This window comes from Cajanus cajan, chromosome 4 (genome assembly GCF_000230855.2).
Source record: "Cajanus cajan strain Asha chromosome 4, NIPB_CcT2T_4, whole genome shotgun sequence".
NCBI lineage: Eukaryota > Viridiplantae > Streptophyta > Magnoliopsida > Fabales > Fabaceae > Cajanus > Cajanus cajan.
This window is the reverse complement of record NC_138520.1, coordinates 45,409,019-45,417,749: the sequence shown is the minus strand read 5'-3', so window position 1 is coordinate 45,417,749 and position 8,731 is coordinate 45,409,019.

Here is an 8,731-nt window from a genome sequence, read left to right as displayed (position 1 = left end):
AAAACATTATAGTAGTCCTGAAGACATTATTAAATAAAGAAATTCTTCATACATTTTTGAAATTTGTCTAGAAGACAATATCAAAGAAGAATGTTCAACCTCTTTTACTTTATTTTTTTTCTCACCAGAAGTGGGAAAATGGTGAAAAAAAAATGAAATCGAAAGAACAAATTTTGTTGTTTTTTTTTTTGAAATTGAATGATTCTCTGTGAATGATGTGTTGTAAAATTGTATAATTCTCCATGAATGTTATATATATACATATATAACGATTTTGCAATGATCCAGAAGACATTGTCAAATTAAGAAATTTTAAGCATTTTTTTTCTCACTGGAAGTGAGATAATTGTGCAAACATAAAAAATAAAAGGATATTTTTTCACCGGAAGTGAGATAATTGTACGACAATGAAAATAAAAAAATATTTTTTCACTGGAAGTGAAATAATTATGCAACAATGAAAATAAAAGGATATTTTCTCACTGTAAGTGAGATAATTGTACGACAATGAAAATAAAAGAATATTTTCCTCACCGGAAGTGAGAAAATAAAATGAAAAGTGAAAAATAAAATAAATTTCACCAGAAGTGAAAATTTTGATATAAATATATTATATTGTATTTGATCCTTTGATATAAATGAGGTCATCACCGGAAGTGAAACAATTTTGTAAATGTCATAATTATAATGTTGAATGATATTTGAGGCACTTATAAAGATTATAACTAGCAAAGCATGTCCTCAAACCTATTTAGGTTTTGTGTGATTTCTTGAAAAGATTATAAGTTTTCCTACATCTGTAATTTGATATTCTTCATGATTAAATTGATTGAAATAAGCAACTTGTCATGTAATTGAACTCATGTGTTACGTTGTTGAATCTTAAAGGGTTTGGTTTCAAATTCTATTGATATAATTGATGTCTAAAGATACATAACAAGAATGTTATTTTTATAATGATTTCTTGATTTGAAAAATAATTATATTTTTCATACATCTATTTTGCTCCAGAAGTAGCAATTTTTTTTATAAAAAAAAAGGATTAAGAAATATCCTTAGTTGGTGTATTGTCTCTTGAAGACTAAAACAAAATATTGAGAATTTTTATGCAAGAGACCATTTTAACTAGCATTATTTCATTCCCTGAAGTAAATGTTTTAATGTATTAATTTTTGTCTTCTCATATTCAATAATGCGAGAAATTAATGTTATATGATACTACAAATATAATTGAAGGCTCTAGAAGAGCTAATATATTATTACTGAAAGAAACGAAATTGCATACTAAAAATGCATTATATTTTTCTCTGTCTTACAGAAACTTATTGAGTTTCAAGGATATTCGTTTAAATGAGTTTCATATTGAAACAAAAAATGAAGGAAATGTAGAATATCTTTATATCACGAAACTTCACTTGAATAAAAAATAAGTATTGGAAAAATTATTTGTTTTTTTCCTATGGACTGTATTGCATGTATATTAATACAGTTGAAACATATATTATTGTAAACCAGAAGTTTACAAATCAAAATAAGTTTGAGGTTTGGCATGATCGATTGGGTCACCCTAAGACTATCATGATGCAAAAAATAATTGAAAATTCATGCGGACATTTATTGAAGAGCCGGAAGATTCTTCCATCAAATATTTTTTCATATACCGCTTGTTCCCAAGGAAAGTTAATAACTAGACCATCACCAGCAAAAATTGGGCATGAATCTATCTTATTTTTAGAACGAATACAAGGTGATAATTGTGGACCAATACACCCCTATGTAGACCATTTAGATATTTTATGGTTTTAATTGATGCATCAACAAGATGGTCACATGTTTGTTTATTATCAACTCGCAACCAGGCGTTTGCGAGATTATTAGCTCAACTAATTAGATTAATAGCTTGTAACGACCCGCCATGGTCTCTACACTTAGTGGAATCGTAGAGAATATTAAACTGGATAACACATACATACAGACATAAATATAAAGATCAAAATAATTTAGTTTTTGTATACAAAATAAAGCATCATATATGTACAGTTATCCCAAAATATTCCTTAGTGCCGGTCAAGCACAGACAAAAATTGTTACCCAAAATGGTAACTCAAAACACGAGGCTCAACTCCTCGTCTCGCAGCGGCCACCTCTACTCCAACCTATCCCTAACCTGCTCCCATACCAAGTATGATCATCCCAGTTCCACCACATGGAAACAGAAGGGTAAGCTAGAGTTCAAAAATCAATCATATAAGTACAGAATAAAATCTATACTACCCATGCATCCCAATCAAGTCCCTAAGTAACCTTCCATCTCAATCAATCATCCATTCATCAAACATGAAGTCAAACACCATACACTCCATCATCATGACAATCATGCAATACATGCAACTCATGACAGATATCCAAGCATATCAATCATCTAATGCATCGTCACGCATACACCTAGGAGATCTCCATAACAATAGAGCTGTATAAGTGACATTCCATCCTACCGAAACCACCCCAACCGTTTTCACGCCCAATACGCCCGCTCGGTCACAGCTAAACATGATATAATCCTCACTTGGGTTTACTCGGATGATGTCACTTACACACTTGGAAGTCCAGATCCACCGTCAGGTATAGCACAGCTGGGTACGGGCTTACCACGACCTTGGCATGCATTAACCAAGTCACTTGTGGAGTTCGCCCACCGACTATCCGCAAGGATCCACGCACCTTCCCGAGTACTTGGTTAAGGGAATAACTCTCGACCTCATACCCCGCTCCAACACTAGCTAAGGACTTAGAGGAGACTCACCCAACCTAGTGGCCTATCTGAGCACCACTCTCCCAAATCCAGTGGCCTCCCAGAGCACCACTCTCATATATCAGTGGCCTATCCAAGCACCACTCTCAAGAGACTCTATGTGAGCTCTTCCAGTTCGAAAATATTTTTCCTCTCCTCAAGTCCTAGGCTAGACTCATGCCATAAGCATCACATTCAATCATGCATCATACATCATAATGGTCTACCCACCATCATGATCAACAATCATACACATGTCATAAGACATCACATGCAATAATGCATCATACATCATAAATGGTCTACCTACCATTATGATCAATAAAGATACTCATATGAACATATACACATGTCATATCATATTCAAACATTCATACGTATCATCACAAAGCATACATATGAATCACACCTCACCATACATCATATATCATACATACATGATCTAAAACTTCAACTTTAAACGTACATAAACATCAATTTAAATCAATTATTTATAAATATAATCGCGCACAGCGCAGTCAGCTCGCGCCTGGCCTAACACCAACCCAAGAGTTCTAAGCTCTCCCAGGCCTGGCACGCTCAACCCGTGCCCAGCCTGATCTCAATCAGAGAGTTTCAAAACTCTCATCCTAGCCAACACATCCAGCCACATGCAAACACAAAACACAATGCATAGGCTCCATACAACTCAAAATAAACTTAAATCTCACATTCATCTAACTTATGCATCAAAATCATCAAAATCCTCCTTTTTCTCAAAATCTCAAAAATAAGATTTTCTTCAATCCATTTATGGATTCTCAGCATTCATGCATCAATTGAGTTTCTAAACTCCCATACAACCTAAACAACAAACATTTTAGCTTCCCTTACATAAAGATTGGCTCAGATAGCCAAAAACTGACAAGAAGTAGAATTCCCCTTCGTAGCTCAACCCGGAACTTCAATCTACCCAAAGCAAGCTTTCTAATCTGAATTTCAAGAAATGACAGAAGGCATTAGTGGTCTAGAGGAGAAAAGGATTCATACAGAGAAATTTGGGAGAGAAAGGAGCTCACAGACCTAGAGACCTTCTCTCTAAAACTTCTCTCTAGAAACCTTTGATTCTCCTCACGGCCCACACCCTTATTTATAGACTTTTCGGATTGGCCAGAACAGCCTGTACCGATACCGGAACGACCCGTTCTAAACTGCTTCGTCAAGTGAAAAAAACTCATGCAGAACGGCTCGTTCTGGGACTCATCCAGAACGGCCCGTACTACATCCAGAACGGCCCGTACTCCTTTCCAGAACGGCCCGTTCTCCATCCAGAACGACCTGTTCTCCAACCAGAACGGCCCGTTCTCAACCACGAATTACAGGCCAATTTAATAGCTTGGAATGGCCCGTTCGAGATTGGGAACGGCCCGTTCTGGGCTATTAAATCACCTATATTAGGCTTTTTAAAACAACTTGCTACGTTACAATACCCCCCAACAAATAGAAATTTTCGTCCTCGAAAATAGGCTTACCTGAAAAGAGGAATGGATACTGTTCCTTGAACTGGCTCTCTACTTCCCAGGTTGCCTCACTAGTAGCTGCATCCCACAGAGTCTTCACCAAGCTAATGGACTTGCCACGAAGCTCCTTCAACTTGTGATCAACCACAACTACCGGTCTCTTCTCATAGGTCAAGTTCTCTCTAACTTGCACCTCATCCATCTCTGCCACGTGACTCGGGTCTTTGATGTACTTCCTCAACTGTGAAACATGAAACACATCATGCAGGTTGGACAGAACCGGAGGTAACGCCAACTGATAAGCTACCGGACCTACACGACGAAGGATCTGGTAAGGACCAATGAATCTCGGTGTGAGTTTCTTAGCCCTTACTGCGCTTCCCACACCAGTAGTAGGTGTCACCTTGAGAAACACGTGCTCTCCCTCCTCAAACTCTAGAGGTCTCCTCCTCCTATCAGCATAAGACTTTTGTCGACTCTGAGTAGCTCTCAACCTCTCCTGAATCTGTCTCACCATCTCAGTAGTCTGAAGAACTAACTTTGGACCAACCACTACTGACTCACCCTCCTGATACCAACATAATGGAGTCCTACTCTTCCTGCCATACAAAGCCTCAAAAGGTGTCATGCCAATACTCGCATGATAACTGTTATTGTAGGTAAACTCTACCAATGGCAACACCTCCTCCTAGCTACCCAGATGATCCAACACACAAGCTCTCAGAAGATCCTCTAGTGACTGAATTGTTCTCTCTGACTGACCATCTGTTTGTGGATGATAGGCAGAACTCAACCTCAACCTCGTCCCCAATGCCTGATGTAGAGTCTGCCAAAACCTTGAAGTAAACCTTGGATCTCTGTCAGAAATAATACTGGAAGGCACTCCATGCAACCGTACTATCTCTCTAATATACAACTGTGCAAGCCTCTCCAAGGACCACCTCTTGTTGACAGGAAGAAAGTGCGCACACTTTGTCAACCTATCAACAATCACCCAGATAGAGTCACTATTTCTAGCTGTCCTAGGCAATCCAACCACAAAGTCCATAGTGACACTATCCCACTTCCACTCAGGAATCTCCATCAACTATAAAACCCCTCCGGGCCTCTGATGCTCAATCTTCGCCTTCTGACAAGTCAGACAAGCGGCTATAAACTCTGCTATCTCCTTCTTCATACTAGGCCACTAGAAACTTTTTGATGGAGGAGGCCCATGGGCTAAGGGCCCAACTACTAGGGCAATGGCAAGAAGGATGCATGAAGAGTGGGCCCAAGCCCAAGAAAGGCCCATCACTTTATTTTGTTGGGCTTTAGTTCAAGCCCAAGTAGCTTAGGGTAGTATAGGATTTGGGCCTTAGTGCCTTGTATTTTGTTTGGGCCTTGTATTTCCGGCCTTGTAGCATAGGATTTGCATTTAAAGGTCATTAGAATTTAGGGTTAATTAAGGTTGCATGTTCATTGTCATTAGCATGTAATTAGCTTTGCATTTGACTAGCATTTCGGCCATGTGCACACATGCACATGGTGTGACCTAAATGCAATTCAAATGAGAAGCTAATCACATGCCAAATGACAAGCACATGGGCGGATCCGGACTTGGCTCCCAAAATTTGAATTTGAATTCAAATTTTGGGCGCCTAAGGTTAAGTAACCATACCATGGTTTTACTTAACCTTAGGCTAACCCAAGTAATCCTTTAACCTAATTTTCCCTATATATTTTAGATGGCCGAGAGTTTGTAGTACTTTTGGAAATAATTGAATGAGTTTCTTCTCTCTAGAAAACTCCCTCCGAAAGTCACCTCTCCTAATCTCTACCCTACTTCAGCTCCTCTCTTTGTAGAGTTAGGATTCTCTAATCTTCTCCGGATTTAGCTAGAAGCACTCCTAGGTCACATTGGTTCTTCTTGGAGCTTCCGCCCTTGACAATCTTCCAAGGATCCAAGGAGAATTTGAAGGTGTTCATGAGGACTCACTAGGTGGAACCTCATCAAGTGGTATCAAGAGCTTCGGTCTTCAAAAGATAAGTGCATCATTTTGTCTTTTGAATTTGATCCGTGGTTCATCTTGTTCATTGTGTTCATCTTGAGTTTTTGTCACTTTTGAGTTTACTCCTTCCTAGATCTAATTTTGCCTTAAATTTGATGGATCTAGATTCTTGTTGCTTGAATGATTCATATATGCGCCTATGTTATATGCTTCCATGAATCATGCTCTCTTCTTGTGCTTAATTAGGAATTTTCTGCCTATTAGCTTTTTGATTTGTTTGAGTCTTATTTGAATTTTATTCGGCCATTGAAATTGCTTGAGTTTTAATTTTTGTTTTGAATCCATGTTTAGTAAGGTTGTGTAGTTCTTAATATGTTCATCATTCCTAGCATTGCTTGTTGATCCTTTTTGAATTTTTCTTTTGAAAGTTGAATCAATTTTTTTCTGGATTTGGCTGAGATCCATAAGGTTTGTATAAGCTCATCAAATTTTGTTTTGAATTGAGTTCATAAACTACTATTAGATCATTAGTAGTTTTCTTAGAAATTTTAGGTTTCCAAAAAAATTCTAAAATGTCTTGAAAATTTCTTAAATCCGTGAGGTTTGATCTTGTATTAGTGGTGTGTGCTGAAAATTGGTGTTTGAATTGCAATTTGAATTTTAAATTTGGAGCCAAGACCGTGCATGTGCTAAACACAACAAACAAGCATCAAAAGCATGTGACATTTCCATTACATCTAAACCTAATTTGCATGACATTTGAAATTCAAATTGAGTCCGGTTTTGGTGATTTTCTTAAGTGTGACCGAGAATTCTTTGCTATATAAATTCTTGAAAGAAAAAAAAAGGCAACTCCTAAACTTGTTTAAAAAAAAAAAAAGAAAGATCAAAAGAAAATTCAAAACAAATTGAATAAAAAAAAAGGTGCTAAACCTAATTTCCAATAGAAAAAGACATCAAAAGGAGTTTTGTTTTCAATTTCTTCTTCTCGGTTTGACATTGATCTTTACATACATAATATTTTTTTTTCAGCTTACATTTTTCCTTGAGTGTTTTGGTTTTGGGAATCAATTCTAGAACCTTTCTTAGGATTGTTCTTCCTTGAACTAGCCTAATCTTGTCTTTTGTCATCTATAGTGTCTTCTCCTACTCTAATCTTGTTTTCTTTTAACTCTTAAATACTTTTGCTGTTTGTAATCCTTATGGAACTCAAATGTGACCTATGCTTGACCTAGCCTATCTCCTTAGAAGCTAGTTCTACAAGGGTCATCAAAAGAGGACTAAGAAAAGGAGGAGGAAAGGACAAAGGAGACTCTCGGATTTGGCTATCAAAACAAAGAACAAACACCAAATACTTGTGGCTGGAATTTTGCATTTGCTGGACTTGAATTGCCGAGAAGAATCCTTGGAGTTTCATTTGAAATTGTATTTGAATTTTAAAAAAAAAAATACATAAGTATTAGTGACGGATTTTAGAGACCAATTTTCCTTACTAATTTGAAAATTTTGTTGCAAATTTGGTCACTAATCCATCACTAATTCTTGGTGGCTGTTTTTCATACATTACTTTAAGCCACTTGTTCTTGTTGATTAATTTTTGTTTATATTTTGTATTTGGCCATTTCAAGGAGTGTCTTGGGAGTGTCTTTGGTACACAACCATCTCTCCTTAAGTTTACAATTTTCGTTAGTACTTGGTGGGAGTGGTCCTTGTCGCCACCGGCCCGAAACGGGCTTTCGGCATTCGCGAAGGATGGTTGGACTCGTTTATTTGTTTAAAAAATGTGGATTGCTAGAATGACGTATTCTCAAACTGAGACCTTGTCAAACGAGCAATTTTATTAAATGATTCACCAATCCATATTAATCCCAAGCGGGACCCTCCATGGATTAGTGGTTTTCGCAAAAGGAGGGTTCGTGGAGTCGCCACCAATGTTTTACTCAAAACATTGGAAAAGGGATAAGGCAATTGATTTTATAAATCAACTTTGGCCATTACAACCAGAGTTGGGTAAGGGAGTCGGTTACGCGTGGGGAAGGTGTTAGCACCCCACAGCGCCCCTTTCGGGTTCCCTATGACAGATTATTTCTAAAATAACAGTAAGATTACTAAATTACCCCTATTTATTATAAGCAATTATAAATTGACTATCTACATGATGACAGTTTAAATATGCACACAGAAAGCAGTAAAAGGAAGGATTTAAGAAGAAACCTCTTGAAGCGTGCTTTTATATATTGAGTAAAACTGGGAAGCTTTTTGGCGTTCCCTCGCTCTACAAGCTCGCTCGCTCCTTCCTAAAAACTTTTGACTATGGAAATCCGGAGGATTTCCCTTCGACTAGGTTCGAATCTCCAAGCTAAGTGCTCGGAATTCCAGAACTTCGTCGGATCGACTCCCAGAGAGATTTCTAGGGCAGAACACTGCTCAAAAACCCCAGAATACTCAAGGAG